General features: G+C 39.2%; 1 long non-coding RNA gene across 1 annotated transcript; it reads left to right on the top strand.

Annotated features, from left to right (window-relative positions):
- The first annotated feature begins 12,218 nt into the window (after nucleotides 1–12,218).
- Nucleotides 12,219–19,134, top strand: LOC111764455 (uncharacterized). The gene is made up of 2 exons (XR_002797052.1): nucleotides 12,219–12,518; nucleotides 18,003–19,134. It is a non-coding gene; the product is annotated as an uncharacterized lncRNA (long non-coding RNA).
- The last annotated feature ends 1,202 nt before the right edge of the window (nucleotides 19,135–20,336 follow it).

Raw genomic sequence — 20,336 nt, forward strand, 5'->3', positions numbered from 1 at the left:
TTTAAGTAGATTCCTTTTATGGTTATATATATATATTTTTTTTTAAGATTTATTTTTTATTTATTTCTCTCCCCTCCCCCCCAAACCCCCCAGTTGTCTGCTCTCTGTGTCCATTTGCTGTGTGTTCTTCTCTGACTGCTTCTATCCTTATCAGCAGCACCAGGAATCTGTGTTTCTTTTTGTTGCATCATCCTGTTGTGTCAGCTCTCTGTGTGGGCAGCACCATTCTTAGGCAGGCTGCACTTTCTTTCGTGCTGGGCGGCTCTCCTTACGGGGTGCACTCCTTGCGCATGGGGCTCCCCTACACAGGGGTCACCTTTTCATGGCATGGCACTCCTTGCATGCATCAGCACTGCGCATGGGCCAGCTCCACACGGGTCAAGGAGGCCCGGGGTTTGAACCTTGTACCTCCCATGTGGTAGGCAATGCCCTGTTCATTGGGCCAAGTTGGCTTCCCTACAGTTATATTGCTGTATTGTTGTGGAATTTAAGAGAAGTTCAATTATTTGAGTATAGAGAGGCCAGGACTCAGGAATGATTTTGAGAAGGAAAAATGGTTTATTGACGGCCGGCCGGACTCGGGAGCTTTCTGTTTGAATCCCGAGCCCCGACCAAGATTTTCAAACTTCTTTTATACAGAGAGGAAAGGCCAAATGGTCCCTTTGTTTCAGTTCTCAATAGGCTTTAATTAGCATATATCTCTTCCACATCTTAGGTAAGCTTTTAGCATGGACTCCAGACATTCTAGATAAGCTTTTAGCATATTTACTTTTTGCATTTTCCCTAAATATTTAAAGTTTATAGCCCTTGCATTGTTAAACATTTCCTGGGACTGGAGCCGCTGCCACTGTCCCTAAGGGCAGGACTGCAGCCTCTTACCGTTCCACACTCACAAGTCAAACAGCTTAGTTATCTCTGAAGAGACAAAGAGCCTTCCACCCATAGCCCACATCAGTATAAGTATTATGTATATACTTTATATATAGATATAACCTTTCCTTGGATAATAAGGATCCATTCATTGCTCTGGTTCTGCCCAGCTTGGCAGCAGGCAGGATACAAATAAAGTTTATGGCAAGAACCCTTGCCAAAAGACTACAAAATCCTCCTAGACTGCATCACCTATCAAATCATAGGTGAGCTCTATATCGTCCTGTAAAAAGGGACATATCTGAAATCTGCACACACATACAGTTATTTAACTTAGTGCAGATGAGAAGTTTTTGCTCCTTATTTTAAATGAGACATTTCATTTTGAAAGGGAAGGGCCTAGCATACTAAATTCATTTTCCCGGGACTAAAGAAAAAACACCCATGAAAGAAAGTCTGGAAGTGCTGAATAGTGGATTATGTACATCAGGTGCATAAGGATGCTTAGTTGACTAGATGAGCTGCACAAGTCAGAAGCACAAGCTGGTCCTAATAGAGATCAGCCTTACCTTGAGGCAGAGAAAGCACAGTCCGCTCCACTAGCATGCCCATGTCCCACCTTCACCCCCATAACAAATTTGCTGGAAGTCGATTAAAAAGCACTGTTTTCTCTACCATATGCTACAGAGTCTTCAAAGTGAGTCTTCTCATCCTGTTCCTTTTGAGAAGGTAACCAGGTGCAATATAAAAAGCCCAGGTGTTTTGGCGGAGGCCAGACTGGGCTTCAAATCCCAGTTTTGCCTTTACAAGCTGTGTGATTTAAGCAAATTTCCAACCCCTTTCAAAGGCTCAATTTCAACCTCTGTGAAACAGAAATTATAAAGCCTACCTCATGGAGTTGCCAAGAGACTACAAGTGAAATGATTCTAGGACGCCCTATAATGTGCAAACTTTGCAGTAGGCACACTTTCAAAAAAATTTCAGCTCCTATCACTTCCTCCCTGACAGAAAAAAACACCATGGGGAAGCATAAGCCCTCTGGCACCTGGTGGGAAAAGAGGAACTGAAAGGGGATAAAGGGAGTCTAAGAGGAAATGGAGAGGGTGACACAGACTAACTTCACTAGCACTGCCCCCACCCTTCCATTCTGCCCAGGGCTGGTGCTAATCTCTCAAAGAAATAAGGGAGATCTGCAAGCCAGACAGAAAGTACAAATTCAGTTCATCTGACTCAGAAACTGGACAAAGCTGCCCAGAGCAGATAATAAATATAATCGTCCTGATCTAATTCACCAGAGGCCTCTGGGCTGGGTCACTTCTCCCTGAGCAGTCCTCCTTTCATTGGAAGGAAACCACATTGGCCTACACATGACAGTTGCTAATGGTTTTCTAATCTTAGTATCTAATATGATCTTCTTCTTGTGAATGAAAGGTTTTTTTAAGACAGTATATTAAAGGAGGTCTCTGCCAGCATTTTGAAAAATAGAGATCCTCAACCAAAAACTAGTCTGTTCATGTTGGTCTTCATTTTCAAAATCTGAGCACTTTCATCTACAAGTAGTCAACAAATATTTATTTGTTGTTTTCTTGGTTTTCTAAAGCTGCTGCAACAAGGTACCGCAACTGGCATGGCTTAAAACAACAGAAATGTATTGTTTCATAGTTTTGGAGGCTAGAAATCAGAAATCCAGCTGTCAGTAGGGCCATGCTCCTTCTGAAACCCATGGGGCAGAATCCTTCCTGGTCTTTTCTAACTTCTGGTGTTTGCCAGCAATCCTTGCCATTCCTTGGCTTGTAGATGCTTCCCTGCAATCTCACCTCCTCCACCTTCTCATAGCCTTTTCCCAGGTGTCTATCTTAGTGTGCCCAAATTTCTACTTCTTATAAGAACACCAGTCATTGGATTAAGGGGCCACCTTAATCCATTTTGACCTCATCTTAACTAATGATGTCTTCAAAGACCCTATTTCCAGATAAGGTCATATTCACAGGTCTGGGGTTTTGGACTGGACACAATTCAACCCATGACAAGTCCAGGTAATATTTACTATGTCAGACACTGATAGACAAGAAGTAGAAGGAATGGATTCCATTCTCAAGGACTTTACAAATGGCTACTGTGCATAAAACATAGCTGGCCAATGGAATTTTTTAAAAAAGATGTATATTCAAGTGGTAGGATACAAGAATACCTTCTGCCTCCAGGAGTTGTTATGAAGCTCAAGTACGACAATATATGTAAACCTCCTAGCACAGATATATGTATTTAACAAATATTAATTTTCTCCTTTTCATACAAGAAAAACTCGGGAAGAACAATGTCACAAGCCAACTCAACAGGGAGTTACAAGAAGAAATAAATGCTGCTAAGAGATTTTAACATAAAGGAAGTCACTACTGACCTTTTAGAGATCTGTTTCTGGAAGGTGATGAAGACCAAAGCTAATTAACTGCCAAGAGTTAGGAAAGGAAGGCACATCTAGGAAATGAAGCCAACAGCCATAAACTACACATTTGAAAGGCTTGGAAATGAAAAGGAAGAGAGCAAACCATAGGGTCAAGTGAAGGTCATTCTGCCTTTTTTTTTTTAAGACATGGAAAGCTATTTATTTCTCTACAAAGAGGGAGAGATTGAAAATGCTCTAGAACTGCTCCCTATGGCTTTAATCTGAAGCTGATAAGGCAACCACATAGTCTCTCACCTCCAAGGAACTCAAACACAAGAAGAATCAATTCCTTTTTTATTTTTTAACCAAATAATCCTAAATAAACAAATAAAATTCATTTCCCAGGATTAAAAAAATAAATCTTTGTTTATTTCATCAGAATTCTACATAACAAGACAACACAAGATGAAGGTTCGTTAAATTTTTTCCCCAAGAAAGAGAATTAAGGGACTTTTGCATGGGATCTTGCTAATCCCTGTTAAAATTATTAAGTTAAGTTTATACTTCATGCCAATAAACCATCTTACTATATTGTCTTCTTATAGCCTTCATAGCACTGAGTAAGAGCTATAGAGATGTTTAAGACAAGTCCTTGCCCCTCAGGAGACCTCAAGTCAATGGAGAGGACAGAAAATGCAAAAAGTTACCTGAAATATAAAGGGCACTGTCACAAATTCAATAAAAAGCTGAAGACATTCATTAAAGGGAAAAAGAAAAAGATTAATTCTGGACTAGGAAAGCTGAGAAGTTTTTTTGGAGGAAGATAGGTTTAGGTGGAGGTTTGAAGAAAGCATGAGTTTCCTTGGAAATGTGGCAAGGCTGGAGAGGGGGTGAAGGGAAACATGGCTTGGCTGGTGTCCAGGCAGCGGGCACAAATGAGCAAAATTGAGAGTGAAGGAGACAGGCATGAGCAGGGACCCGTAATAGCCCACACTGACATCCAAGTGTCCACTGTACCAAGATGCATTTCACTAAATCCAAGCCCTGGTTAAGAAAGATTCCTGCCTCTAGGCCTTTCTGTCTAATTCATTATTGCATTATTACTCATGCCAGTATTTCCTAATTTCAATATTTCAGCTCTAAGGCCTGGCTTCTTTTTTTTCCCTTTGTACTCATAATGCAGAAAGAGGAAATAACTCATCCGACAGTGGGGATTTCTTAGTAGGGTTTTTAAGAGAGATACTGGGGGTGGCTGACTCTGCCAAAATGTTTCCTTTTTCTCTGCTGTTTGTCAGATATTGCTGTTGAACCACCCTGGTAAGTGTCATCAACGTGCAATCTCATCGGATTTATCTTCATTCCTCACTAAACAACTCAGCCCTTTACCTCACTTTTCTTTTTCTTTTTTCTTTTCTCTGGCTTATTTTGTGTTTCACAACCCCTTACCTTTATATTGCCGATTAAGTGCAAACATGCATGTATCTGGCATCAGATAACATAATCTCAGAGAAAAAGCCTTTGCTGTCTCAGAAACAGCTGTGGCTGCCTAGTACACCTAATTCTTTTATTTGACATTATTCCACTAAAAATTACATTGCCAATTTTCACACAAATTCAAATTCAAACCAGTGATTTTTTCAAGGCAGTTGGTTTCTCCAGACGACTTTCTTTGAAATGAAGATGACTGAAATAAGAAGCATTCTTAAGAGCAACACCAAATTTAGAGTGTCAGTCTCTGCCATAGACCTGTAAAAAGATTCCACAGCAATAAACCATGATGCAAATGCAGGCAATGGAATGCTTGGGTTTAATGGCATCCTAAAATGGCCTTTTAATTCCACAAAGCAAACTAACATCACTTGTAAGCCAAAAGTTTTTACCATGTCTTGGAAGCAAGTTCACCAGTTACTTCGTCCACCCAGCTACTACAGACATGGAGCCTTTATAGTTTACATCAAATCAACCTGACTTGCCTTCTGTCAGCCAAGACCTCTCGCAACTCAGTCTCTCCTCTCTGTGTACATCTAAATAGAAAGAAAAATGGTTTGGGGTTTGTTGGAGAGTCCTAAATCAGAAATTTAGATCTCATTGTTAGATACATATAGTTCAAGGCTAGTGAAATAGATGATGCCCCAAAAATGACCAAATAAAGCCAAGTGGGAAAAGACAAGGCAGCAGGTTAGATAATTTTAAGAGTCTATAAAAACTCTAACTAAATCTTGTCATTCCCTGGACTCACAAATTATGGGACAAGTATGCCCTCAAACTAGCAATAACTATAAATACATTAAAAAGTTTCTAGGACCTGCCTCCATTTCCATGGATACACTCACCATTCTACCTATTCTCTTTTTCTGTAAATATATCTTCTCCTAACTTCAAATCCTGAACTGGTCAAACCATGGGAAGTCACTTGTTGGCTCTGTCAACATAGAGAGGAAGCACCTGCAATAAGCCGTGTCCTGCCTTAGGCCATCTTCACTTCCAAGTTTGCTGTTACATCCGCAGAGCTTTCAGTAGTGCCTGGGGCTTTGTTGGAGCTCAGTAAATATTTGTTGAATATTGAATGAATTAACAATAAAAAGTTGTCTTTTGGGGAGAAGTGGGGTGGGATGTGGGGTATATGGGAACCTCTTATTTTTTTTATGTAATATTTTTTGTGATCTATGTATCTTTAAAAAAAAGGCAATTAAATAAAAAAATAAAAATAAATAAAATAGACTTTGGTGAGGGAAGTAAGTTATGCTTTATGGCCTGGTATCTGAAAGCTCCTGCCCCAAATAAATACACTTTATAAAAACCAAAAAAGAAAAAAAAAGTTGTCATTGTTGCTAAAAGTGTTCTCTTAACTTACCTTGCACCAAAGCAGCCTCGCTTTATTATTATTCTCTCTGAAACCTTGGTATTTGCTTCCATTTGGGCTCGCCGGTATATCCAGGCTTTGCCTGGATTTGGCCCAGAGGCAGCAACCAGATTAGCACCTTTTAAATGATAGTTCAGATTCACGCTGTTTATTAAAATGGCTTCAACAGGTCACTGCCTGGCTTTGGTTCTCTCATAGTCCTAAATTCCAGAGCCATGGTGATAGAATCCATATTTAACTTGAAAATAGAAAAGGGGGAAACTTTAGGGAGAGGTTACTAAATGTGGTAGCCAGCCTCTAAGATGGCCCTTTGTGATCTCTGTCTCCTGGTATCCACGCCATCATAGAATCGCCGCTCCTTGGGGATGGGTTGGGCTTAATGACTTGCTTCTAACAAACTGAACACAGCAGATATGAGATACTATGTCACTTCCAAGAATAGTTTACAAAAGACAACAGCCTTGTTCTTTCTCTCTCTATCTCTCTCTCTTACATCACATGCTCTGGGGGAAACCACCTGTCATGTGGAGCAGCCCCATGGAGAGACCCCATAGAGAGAGAAACCAAGGCCTCCAACCCTCAACCAGCAAAGAACTGAGGCCTGCCAGTGAACAACTGGTTGAGCTTAGAAGCAGATCCTCCAGCCCTGGGCAAGCCATCAGATGACTGCAGTCCTGGCCCCCAGTTTAAATGCAATCTCATGAGAGACCCTGAACCAGAATCACTCAACGAAGGCAACCTGATCTCTGACCCACAGAAACTGTGAGATAACAAATGCTTGATGTTTTAAACTGCCAAAATGCAAGATTCTTTCTACATAGCAATAGATAACTAATACACTAAACAGGGGTCCGCAAATGTTTTTTTAAACAACCAGATGGTAAAGATTTTAAGATTTGTGGGCTCTGTCCTCCACTCTGCCACTGTGGATCAAAAGCAGCCATTGACAAGAAAATCAATGGACAAGGCTGTGTTTCCATAAAACTTTATTTACAAAAACAGGCACCTGTAATTTGCCAACTCCTATGTTAAACCAATGTATTTTTAGTATTTATAATTCCTAATAGCTCATTGTTCTGAAGCTGTCCTTTTGAGAGCTAAACTTGGCCAATTCAGATCACAGAGTTTCTTCTATAGTGCAAAGATGATACATTCACCACTATTACAGCTAAAACATAAACTATGTTGCTATGGTAAATTGAATTATTTATCCCAATTTAGACAGTTTCTTAATCTTAATCCACATCTCTGTGAGTGTAAACCCACTGTACACAGGACCTTTTGAAGATGTTATTTTTAAATTAAGGTGTGGCTCAACTGAATGAGGGTGGGTCTTAATCTGGATTACTGGAGCCCTATAAAGAGCTAGAAGCAGGTAGTCAGTGGGACCTAAAAGGAAAGGGCATCATCATGTGACATGAGGCAGAGCTACAAGACAAGGAATCCTACAGATTGCCAACAGCCAGCACCAGAGCACTCCTGAACTGGGGGTAGCAAGCCTTCTAGCATCTGAAACCATGAGACATTAAATTCCTATTGTTTAAGCCAACCCATTGTATGGTATTTGTGATGGTAGCCTAGCAAACTAAGATGGGGAAAAGGTCTAGGGAAAATGGAAGTAAGATGTTAAAAAAAAAAAAAATCCCCTTCCAAAGTATAGAGAAAGTAAAAATCCAGACCTTTTTATACCAAGTGAGATTAGAAGGTGAATAAAGAGACACAGTGTGAGGACGTTAGAATCCAAGGTCCTTCATATCTACAAACATTGTACACAGAGATGGGGGGAATACTTTAGCTACATCTAGATAGGTACTGGAATGCTAAATACTTCAAAACTGATGACCCATCTATCTGAGTATAGTGGGAGTACAGATCCTCTTGGGGAAACCTGAGCTAGTTGGATGAAATTACTACAATATCAAAAGCACAGCATTGGATGAGAGTGCCTGAAGTAAGTCTTCTGGTCTCCCTTGATTGGGTATAGTGTACCTGAGAAACACAAATTCCCACATGGCCCACCAGTAGTGGCAGAGGTGCTAAGGAGACCACTCTTCCAACAGAGTCCACAGCTGGCTAAGGATGGGGTCTCAATGGCCACAGGCAATGGGAAAGCCTATGACAGTGGTCAGGGGAAAGAGCTAGAATTTTATACCTTTTCCCTCTCTAGAAGGGTATCTTTCTACATTTCATTTTCCTTTGCCCCAAAGCACCAATCTCACAGGGCTTGCCCTTCATCCAGGGGGACAGCTACAACACAAGCACAGAGAGTAGAGGCCAACAAACAAAGAGAAGTGGGCACAGACCTATCAATGCAGGTTGTGCATAGATAAGCACCCTTCCTCCATTTTTCTTTCATTCCACTTGCTTATGGACCATCTTGGAAAGAACAGAGGAAGAGAGAGGAAATCTGGAAGAGGAAACATTTACTCAAAAGAGATTGGGTGACCTTAACATGACTGTTCACATCAGAAAGGACTAAAATTGTTTTACTTGGTAAGTTTACATTGTTTTCCCTGCTACCCAGAGGGATGGATGCTCATGAGAATGTTTATCTCAGCTATTAGTGTTCTATTCCTGCTGTAACAAATTACTACAAATTTGGTGGCTTAAAATAACACAAATTTATTATCTTGCATTTCTATGGGTCAGAAGTCCAACATGGATTTCACTGGGCTAATTAAAGGCATCCATAGAGCCGTGTTCCTTTTTGAAGACTCAAGGGGAGATTCCATTTCCTTTCCTTTTCCAACTTCTAGAGGTCATTGCATTCCTTGGCTCTTGGTTCCCTTCTTCCATCTTGAAAGCCAGCAACATAGGGTCTCTCTGACTGTGCTCCCATTTTCACGTTGCTTCCTCTTACCCAGCTGGGAAAGTTTCTCTCCTTCTAGGGATTCCTGTGATTAGATTGGACCCACCTGCCATTTAAGGCAATATACTCACTGGTTCCAATGATGAGGACATGGACATCTTTAGAGGGCCATTATTCTGTCTACACCACAGCTAGAGAAAATGAAGCAATATTTCCTTTTGATTTGTGATGTCTGTAATTTTGGGACACGTATGATAATAATACCTAATATTTAAATACAATTTATACTCTCCATGTTTTGTGATTTATAAACCTTCAAAGTACAGCTAATCCCTTAGCCTTCTCAACTAACCTTGAATTAAAAATTCAGATAGAGAGTCATAAATTGTGTATCTGTTTTAGGCAGCAACTTCACTCAAGAAAAATTCAAGGCTTTCACAGATATTCGCCTAACAGTAAGTGAATTTCCATGTAGAATTCCGACCAGAAAGTTATGAACCTTGTGCAACCAGTGAGAAATAGACAAGGCTCTTCAGTGAAGTTTTCCCAAACTCCCTGAAGCACAGGTTTGCTTCAATTAGAACCTAACACACTACTATGATCTGTCATTAAATTAGGCAGGCTTGTTAATTTTTTAATGGCATCAACCATGCAAATCACATAGGAAAGCCCTACTAGATTAAGAATAACACTTACTTTAAATTACATCATTTTAACAATACCATTATTTTTAATGTTAATATGTGCATATTGCTTGAAAATTTGTTAGTTTTGTTTTGTTGGAATGCTTGTGTTTTGTTTTAGGAGCTTATTTGGTTTTCAGATAAAGAATATTATCTAAAGTGAGAAACTGTATTCTCTGAGATATCATTGTTACTTTTCCTATCTATTTCTTATGACTAAAATTTTCAGAAAAGATGTTCAATAATCAGTTATTGATATAAAGCACACAAATCCATTTTGTATATGATTGGCTATCTCAAATAAGTTTTATCAATATAGGGTCTACCATCAGGTTGGCTGGGTTCATAAATGATGTTCCAGACTTAGAGAAGGAAACAACACATCTGGCAGTGAACATATCCAGAGCTCCCTTTGCAGAAATTAAATATTTGGGGTATACATTGATTGTGGTTATCACTGGTGTTACACACTTTGATAGAGTTGTACTTTCTGAGGTCTTAAGGCCACTAAAAATAAGCTCATTTCCTTTAATAAAAAAAACTATTCAGGAAAGTGGATGTGGCTCAAGTAATAGAGCTTCTGCCTACCAAATGGGAGGACCTGGTTTGGATCCCTGGGGCCTCCTAGTGAAAAAGAAGAAGAGAAAGCGTGCCCACATGGCAAACCAGTGCCTGTGCGAGTGCCCGTGTGGTGAGCCAGTGCCCGTGCAAGTGCCCGTGTGGTGAGCCAGTGCACGCACAAGTGAGTCACACAGCAAGATGATGATGCATCAAAAGAGAGACAAGGGGAGAGCCAAGGGAAGCACAGCAGAAACCAGGAACTGAGGTGGCACAATTGACAGGGAACTTCTCTCCCCATCAGAGTCTCCAGGATCAAATCCCAGTGAATCCCAGAGGAGAAAAAATGAGAAGAGAAGAAAATACAGACAGCAAAAACAGCAGGGTGGGAGGAAGGGAAGGGGGGAAATAAATCTTTAAAAAAATATTCAGCTGAATTCAGCTGCATGAAAGTCTAGCGCTAGTGTCTTTTGAGAACTAAGGGGAACTCCCTTAAGTCTTTTTCCTAAGCATCCTTTCCGAGCAAGATTTTACCCATTCTAGATAAACTATCAAAGAAGGGAAAGGATTAAAGCGTTCTTCTTTATGGCCCACATTTTTGCAGCTGTTCATCTTCTGTTCAGTCTGCTCACCTGGAGCCACATAGAGACCAGCACAGCCAGGTAATTCAGCAAAAACTAGCCACCTGCGATGCCCGAGGTAGCATTGCGGACATTTATTGTGTATGAGCCACCCTCAGGGAGCTAAACCAAACATGGACAAAATAAAAGAGGAGAGTTATAAAGGGACATAAGAAATGTGAACTTGAATGGCATGACAATGTCAAGGAAGAGGGTATCACTCAACAGTGCAGATAAAAGAAAAATTCAGTGTAAGGATGGGACATTTGAACTGAGATGTGAGGACTGGGAGGCTGTATTGATGGAGAAGGAGGGTTGGTTGGTCATAAAAAACAGCAGCAAGAATTCTTGATTCCACTAAGAAACACAAACAACACACAAATGCCCCCAGCTTTAGAAAACTATAGCAGATACAGAATTTAGGCAGGGTGGTGTAACAGTCAGAGCTCAAGTTCTGAATAAAAATATATATATATATATGAAGACCAAGGTCCAGTCACGCTATGGTCACTTACTGATTTTATTACTTTAAGGAAGTTACTTAACCTCTCTGAGCTTCAATTTACATGCAATCTTCTGTAAACTTTGAGAGTAGTCAAAACAAATTGGCAGGGTTATTTGTATTTGTAAGCAAGAAAGATTGCTTTTGGCACAACATGTAGGTGCTAAATATATGTTAACTTTTTATTATTATAAAGTTACTCCATAGCAAAGATGCACAGATCTGAGTACTTCCTCATATATAAATTAATTTCCTCTTTTTAGGCAACTCTGACTCTAACTTCTAAATTCTTGTTCTAAAATTAACTCTGGGATCTGGAGACTAGAATAATAAAGCCTCACATGACATTGTTACCAAGAGCAAGCTACTGAAAAACTGCAATTATAGTATATGCAAAGAGCAGGGGAAATGGAAAATTATGGAAATATAGGAAATTTGTAGCTATAAATTTTCAAAGAAGTCATATTGGAAAACTCTAAGTGCTGGAATTTCCTATAAAGCTTAATTGCATTTATTTGAAAGGAGAAATATTTCGGAATGCTAGGCTTGAGAAGTTCCCCATGTTTTGACCTACTACTGACAATTTTGCTGAAGTTTCACCACCAGTCCTCACACTTGAGATGTATCATTATCTAAACAATCATTTCCATTTCACAGAAATCTCAGGACTGTTTTTCTAACAATTGAGCCATAATAGTGCTGTTCCCATGGTTACTAAGAGTTCTAATTTCAGTTCCTCAATATGCATTTTATCAAGTAAGATTTCACAATACTTCAGAATACACCACACTTCATTTCACATACTCTTCTTTCTATTATTTTTCTCCAAATTTCTCACACCCAATTCCCATTCACACTTCCTGTTTTGTTTCTTTTCTGACTAAAGTTTGTGTACCCAACCTTGATAGGAACAGTGTTTCTAGCCAATAAGTTTAGGACAAAGGGAAAAAATTAAGGGACAGAGACTTGAGCAAAGATGAGAAGACTCTGTTCCTTGCCACTGTCGATGGCCCCAGATTCAGCCCCATGACCATGACGGCCAGTAACAGGGCAGCAGAGTCCAGACTACAGGGTCCTCAGGGATACAGGGATTCCATTTTACCTCAGTTTGGATTTCTCAACAGCAAAAGAATTTGGTGACCACAGCTCTGGAAAGCGCCTTCTTTAGAAAATGGGTTCTTCCACCAGGGTTCATAGAATGGGCCTCAGGGATGCTCATTCCTGCAGGTAGGTGTAGAGGTGTTTGAGTGTGTGTGTGTGTGTGTGTGTGTGTGTGTGTGCGTGAAAGAGATGGTGATGCCAGGTGACTAAAAGAATTCACTTTACTGGGTAGGGACTACAGCTTTAATCCAGTTCTCAAAGATATTTGTATGGCAAAAAAGCTTAAGAAAATGAAACACTTTTCTGGGTCAAGATCTGAATTTTAGGAAAGAGGTTTGAAGGATCAAGTTGTTAATAAAAATAGATTTGGTAAAACTAGTATTATATCCTCAGTCATTGGGGATATTAAAATTTGGCTTAACTTTTTTGGAAAATCAATAATGGCAATGTGTAACAGGAGCCATAAAAATGTTCTTCCTCTTGGATTCAGTAACTGTACTACAAGGAATGTATTTTTAGGAAACAAGTCAAGAGAGTCAAAAGCATAAAGAGATGTTCATTTCAATATTATCAGTAATAGAGGAAAATTAGAATCCAATATTAGGGACCAGCTGAGCAAATAATGTAAAGCCTTAACTGCAAGTATTCTATAGGAAAATACAGAACGTTTATGATGAAATATTAAATGAAAGAGCAAAGTCAATATGAGTGTGTATAATACAAATGTATCTATGACAAAATTCATAAACATTTGAAAATAGTTGTATTAAAGTAATGGGCTTTTGTTAGATTTCATTATTTTAAAATCCTCTCAAATTTTACTATTCTATTAAATTAAAAATACAAGAGACTTCTTTTTAAATATGATAATTTGAACATACGTTTTAATCTACACTCCCTTCGCACACTGTATACTAAAATGATTCTAGTGGTATGAAAAAAAGCATAAATCTACAAGGAAAATGGGAACAGAGAAGGAAATGATAGCATCAAAATTTTGGAATCCAGAAAGCAAATAAATGAAGTTGATCAGCTTGTTAAAATAAGGAAAAGTTAAGCATAAACTAACAGGGGAGTAAGATAAGAAACAGTTTTTTTATATCAAAGAACTCTGAAAAGTGCCAGAAGTGAAACACATTTAATCTGTAAAAGAGAAGGTAAAGGTATGGCTGAAACAGGTACGCATTTAAAAGCAACTTCTGGATCAGAGGCAAAAAAGGGTTAGACCCACTTCCTGCCCAGAGCCACCACTCCCACCCTGTTCACCCAAGGAACTTGCCCTTCCCCACCCAGCAAAAGACTACTCTCTGGAGAGACCGAATCAGAGGGATTTTATATCCAGAAAAGCTAGGACTGACATACTGGAAGCAGAACATTTAAGCGAAGGCTGACATACTGAACAGTGCTCCCCCTTTTCCCACGCCACTCCCAGAATGCATCAATAATCAGGTTACACTCCCAGGCAGGAAATATTAGAATCTGTCTCTGGAGAAACCTACGGTTACTGATGGTTGTAGGTCCCTGAGTGAAACATTTCAATTCCATCACACTGGAGTAAAGCCCATTGGAGAGGACACGCAGATAGCACAAGGCATTTGAGGAAAGTCCCTAACACAAAGTGAGATAAAAGGAGATATTGCACCCATGGAACAAAAAGCAAGATGCCATTTTTAATAGAACATTAAGAATAAAAGAAAGAGCTCTTGAAATTAAATATGTGATAAAAACTTAAAGTGCAATAGTAGGATTGGAGAATAAAATAAGACAACATTCCAGAAAGTAAAACAAAAGACAGTGTTAGAAGTTAGAAGACCAGGCCAGTATGTCCAACATATGTACCATATAAAGCAGAAGTTCCAGATGAGAAGAACAGAGAAAACAAGGTCAAGATTTTATGAAAGAACTAATCCACAAAAGATTCTAAGAACTGGGCTTAAAAGTGCCCATCATTTTCTCAAAGCAATGAACACAGAAAAAAAAAAAAATCCATACAAGGGCACAAAATTATGACATACCAAAATATCAAGAATGAAAAGGTCTTAAATCTTCCTAGATCAGAAAGAAAAACAAATAATATACATGAAGCCAAGAATCAGAATGTCATAGGATTTACTTTTCCAAAGGCAAACCTTGTAGTGGAGTAAATGCTTTCAAACTTTTAAAGGAAAATGGCATTAAATATTCAACTCCATACCCAGACAAATTGTCCATATTAGTGGAAATTGACTAAAAATATTTCTGATATGAAAGGTCTCAAAAAATTTACCTCCCATGCTCCGTTTCTCTGGAAATAACTGAGGGAGTAAACTAACAAAGAGGAACCTGGAGATGGGAACCAGGAAACAGGGTCTCTAACATGAGAGAGAATTGAAGGGAATTTCCATGATGGTGAGGATGAAGGGAGATCCCAAAGAAATAACAGTGCAGCAGGAACAGAGAGTAACAAATCCACCTACCTAGGAGGGATGACACTAATGCCTTTGAGTTCACTGGTAGAGATTTGTAATTCTGGTAAAAAGTCTGGAGTCAAACTGTGGTAGGTATTCAGGAAATTAGACAAGACTTAAAAAGCTAAGCAATGATGACTCCAAGAAAAGCAAACTGTACATAGGAAAGGAAATGATATCTGCGTACCCTACATGGTTTTATCAGTGAAGGAAGTCTACAGAGTCATAAAAATATAGACATTGAATATTTATATCATTATAAAGCGTGATAGATGATATTTGGAAAATGGGGGAGAGAAGTGTTTCAGTGGGGAAGAGTTGAAAGATATTTATAAGAACACTAAATCTATGGCTTCAGAATATCAGCCTAAGCATGTTATTTAGAAATGTAAAAGCAATAATAAAAGAAACAGAAGAGTATAAGATGGCAACATATATTGAGGATAGAAAGTCTTTAGAAAGATGACGGCTGTTTTTTCCAAGGAACTCTATTAACTGTTTGCTTTTTAATCAATTTACATGCATAACTTTGGAATGTTTTCCTTTAAAAAGCAAGATTAAAAATAATCATTTATATCAAATTTAGGAAATAGATAGAAAGATTCTACCAAGTATCTAAGGCAGTGAATGAAAAAACACTCCAACTAAGACAATTCATTACAAAGTTTTAGAACACAAAGGATAAAGAAAAATATCTTCAAAATTTCTGTAAAGATAAACAAGCAAATGGGACTAAGACTGTTGTCAGATTTCACATGAGCACCTCTAAATACCAAAAGACAAGTTTGAAAAGTGGCTTTAATATTAGGGAAAATAATTTAAAACCTGCAGTTCTATACCAAGCCATATTAGCAGTCAAATATAGTGTAGAATAAAAGCATGTCAGATATCCAAGGACTCAGAATGTTTACTTCCCACACATCCTCTCTTAGGAAATTATTTAAGGATGTTTTCCAGGAAAACAAGGGAGGAAACCAAGAAAGGAGGACTTTGAGCCAAAAACTTGAAGACCCAAACCAGAAAAATAAGAATTATCACTCCCTGGATGAAAGCTGCATAGCAATTCAAGAGTGCAATCAATCCAGATGGAGCAGGGAGTTACCAAGGAAAAGTAAGAATTTCATAAATTTGACACTCCCCTTAGTAAGCTGAGGGAACTTAAGAATTTAATAAAGGGCAAACAATGTAAGTTGGGGAAAAGGAATTAGAAACCATAGGAAAAAGAAGGGAGGAAAAGCTATTATGGAAATTAGCACACCATTTGAAATGCTGTGAAGAGTACTTAAAATTACAAAGATGTACACAGCATTTATTTGTTTGTTTGTTTGTTTACAAAATTTCGGTCCAGCCTGTACACCAGACGTCACAAATTGGTAGCCCAATCGGGCTACATCCAACTCACAGAAGTGTTTTGTGGCCTGCTATGTGCCTATATGTACATGTGTATATGTGCATGTGCATTTTAACTGAATGAGTTTCTAGCATTTTAAAATCAGATTTTGCATTAAAAAAGTCTGGATTTTCAGGCTTCTCTGAAAACACTGGACGGTTTTACCTCACTGGGCCCACACTCACGCTGGCAATCTTCAGGCTACACTTGCCCATTCACCATGGAATGTTTCATCCCCTTTAACTCCTTCCTGCCTACTGCAACATTTGAAGTGTCAACACCTTCTACATACAGAGCACAGAAGGTTTAATTAAGGCTATAAAATAACAGAAAAAGATTGTCAACCTTTAAATTATAAAAAGTACCCCTATCTGAAACTTAGGAGTTGAAGGGGGAAGTTAAAAAAAAAACCTGGTAAGAATAGAGGTAACTTCACCTTTAATCTGAAAATCAGGAATTGATAAAAGAAGATAAAAATGTGCAGACATTTATTTAAGGTAATAAAAGTGACAGATAGCAAGATTAAAAATAATGCAATCACAGGCGCCGGACTTGGCCCAGTGATTAGGGCATCCGTCTACCACATGGGAGGTCTGCGGTTCAAACCCCAGGACTCCTTGACCCGTGTGGAGATGGCCCACGCACAGTGCTGATGCACGCAAAGAGTGCTGTGCCATGCAGGGTTGTCCGCCGTGTAGGGGAGCCCCACGCTCAAGGAGTGCGCCCCATAAGGAGAGCTGCCCAGGGCGAAAGAAAGTGCAGCCTGCCCAGGAATGGTGCCGCACACACAAAGAAATGACACAACAAGATGATGCAACGAAAAGAAACACAGATTCCCGTGCTGCTGACAACAGAAGCGGACAAAGAAGATGCAGCAAATAGACACAGAGAACAGAAAACCGGGGTGGGGGGGAAGGGGAGAAAAATAAATAAATAAATCTTTTTTTTTAAAGTTTAAAAAAAATAATACAGTCACAGTGGGATGGAGGAAAGGGAAGTGAGAGGACGGTTTAAGTGTCTTAAATTCTCCATAGGTCATAGCAGGATGCCCATTGTTGTCTAAAGTTGATAAACCAAGAACTAGCCATATATATTAACATTTTAATCACCAAGATACTACTAACCTCTAAAAATTTACAAGCAGAGAAATTTAAAGGGTTTGAAATAATTACTTCTTGGAAATGAGACTGTGTATAGTGGGGTAGGGCCGGGAACTGTTGCTTTTAATTAGAAATCATTCCATATTGAGGTTTTTAATATGTGCATATAACACACTGATAAAACAGAAAGCACATATTTTAAAGTACATATGGCAGAATAAACAGGATAGATCAGTTAGACATTTCAGGAAAAAAGATTAATTTCTGACATGGTTACATCAATTAAAATTGTGCAGTCGTACAGGATTGGTACAAGAATCAACTTACAAATAAATGAAACAAAAACACCATATATATGCAGCAGAATTTTAAAATGCAGCTTCTCATGTCATTCTAATTTCAACTAAGTAAAAAAAAAATACAATTCAACCAGAATAATTCCAATGACCATGTGCTAAAGGATTCCAAAGGCTGTTTTCCCAATTCAGTACTATGTATGAGGTGACTGAAAATTCAGGACATGAGAGAAGGAGGATTAATTTGGAGATAGAGTTGTTAGTGTGCTGTGGCATGAAGCTCAGCAAGCACTGGTATATGTGTGTTTTTCCTACCCATTTGTGATCCTTGTTTTGTAAAATAGTATATTCTTATCTGTGCACTTCCTTTACTGTAGGAACTCAAAAGTCCAGTCCAGTGTAATATCAAAGACTCCAACTTTTATCCAACATAAATTGGTCCTCTCTTCCCGGCTTGGGTCACGCATCAGGCCATGAAACTGGTAGAGAAGACTGCGCCACTATTGGCTTCTGCTCGCCTCCTCTCTAGACCTCTTCCAACACTCTTTAGCTGGTATTTTTGACCGACTCTAGCAACTGGCTCCGGGGCAAAAGTCTGAGGTGACAAAACCTCTCCCGGCATATTTAAAGGACAAAGGCCAACTAGAATGGTCTGCCTGGTGACAGAGCAAAGAGAGAGAGCTGTGCTTTCACTGACAGAAGGGTCAAAGAATGACTTTCCTAGAGTGCTGTGGTAGGACAAAAACGTCAGCTCTGTGAGGGGCAGCTGTCCTTCGGCACCCGAAATGGACTCCACTCAAAAGCATGTCTGAAGAGTGACGCCATCTAGCAGCCAGGTGACCTGCAAGAAGCTGAGGAGAAAACAGACACAATCAAATAAAAGGCCTTACCCAAGTCAGCAGAAATGGAGTTGAGTTTCCCAGCAGTTAGATCCCTGAAAAGCCCCAAAAATGAGCCTCAAGGAAAATATTTTATAGGTAGTAGTTTTAACATTGTTCTAAACACATCACATATATGAATTTAATCTTCACGGCAGCACAATATGGTAAAGTCTATTATTATCCCCATGTAACAGATTATAAAACTTAACATGGCGTGGTTAAGTAATCTGGCCAAGGTCACACAGTTAGAGACTATTAGAGCTGTGATTTGAATCCAGGGACTCTGATTCCAGGGTCTTGGCTTTTAACTACTACTCTAATAGATCCCCTTGAAAAATAGACCACAGTAATGTATCAACCACACAAAGGCTCCAATTCCAGGTTATAACAATCCCTGTCACCAAAATTCTTGTGCACTTCCACTTACTTTCTTACCTTTTCCATACAATGGAAGCATACCTGGCATAAGCAGCTTGAAAATGAAATTGGCCCAGATGCCCAATCACCATCAGCTAACAGCAACCAATTGTCAGGTATATGAGCAAGTTCAACCAAGATCAGAACTACCCAAACCAAATCACTGGTCCACATACTCATGAAGTAAATAAATGCTTATTGTTTCAATCCACTGAGTTTTTTGAGTAGTTTTGTTTTGTGATATTTTTGTAGCAATAGATAACTGACACCCTCAAGGCAAGATTTCCTTCTGCAGTCACCAAGGAAATCATCTAGGAGTCAGCTAATCAGTGTAAAAGAGTGATGGTAAAAGGGTGGTACTCAGAGAGCGGCCTTAGAAGTCAATGGTTCTGTTCCCTTGGTAGATATGGGCTCTGCAGAGTGGCCAGAAAGCCACAGATGTGCAGGGAGGGCTGCCCCAAGGAGGGAGGGAGCATGTTCTCTTGTGGGTTTTAGGCTACAGATCACCAGTCAGGGTATATGTCATGTGCTTTCATCCAAACTTAGCACACGGCTAGTTAGATGATCTGTCTTCAATTCAATATTTACATGAAAGAATCTAAGTTGTATTTTAAACATCAACCTGTCAAGATATACCTGATGAAAGTTCGTTTGGATGATAAGGATTCAGTCAGTTGATACAATGTGGTTATAGATCAAGAACCACAAACATAATCATGGTCTTCGACCTAGAAATAGCAATTCTGAGAATTTACTTTAAGAAAAAAATTATATGTATATAAAGGAAAATGAATTATTAATTAATTAGGAAAAATGTAAAGGAGTCAAACTTTTTAACCATATGCACAGTCAAACTCTCAGCTATGCACTGTGCTATCTGGATGGTCACGTAAGTATAGTCCATAAACAGAAAGAAAACATTCTCACTTTCTGTTGACCATTCATAGACACACCAGTAGTCAGAGGACAAGACAACTTTTAGTGTTAGTTTTTAATATTTTGACATCTTTCAGTTAATAGTTTTAAATGAGTGAGGGAGGCCCGTTTCACACAATCTGCCTCCTTTCTTATTTTATCCTTAAAGCACCCTCAAACCCTTCCTACACATCTCATGAGCCCACCTCCATCCTGGTGGCCTTCCAGGAGGTCAAAGCCGTGGGACACTGCCTCAAGCGCCACCCTAGAAGAACCAAAGTGCAACCTTGCGATAACCCTCCGTAGGAACAGATGGAGGACTTTAGAGCGAGGCATCACAGGAAAACCCAGCCCATTCCTTGATAATGTAGTCACCCCACATGCATAATGATGATGCTGGATTAAAAAGACAACTTTCCCATTGTGGGTAAGAAAGGGAAAGAACAAAAAGGGTGAGGAATACCTATATATAGGTATGTTTATTGCAATATTATTGAT

Source organism: Dasypus novemcinctus, chromosome 12, assembly GCF_030445035.2.
Source record: "Dasypus novemcinctus isolate mDasNov1 chromosome 12, mDasNov1.1.hap2, whole genome shotgun sequence".
NCBI lineage: Eukaryota > Metazoa > Chordata > Mammalia > Cingulata > Dasypodidae > Dasypus > Dasypus novemcinctus.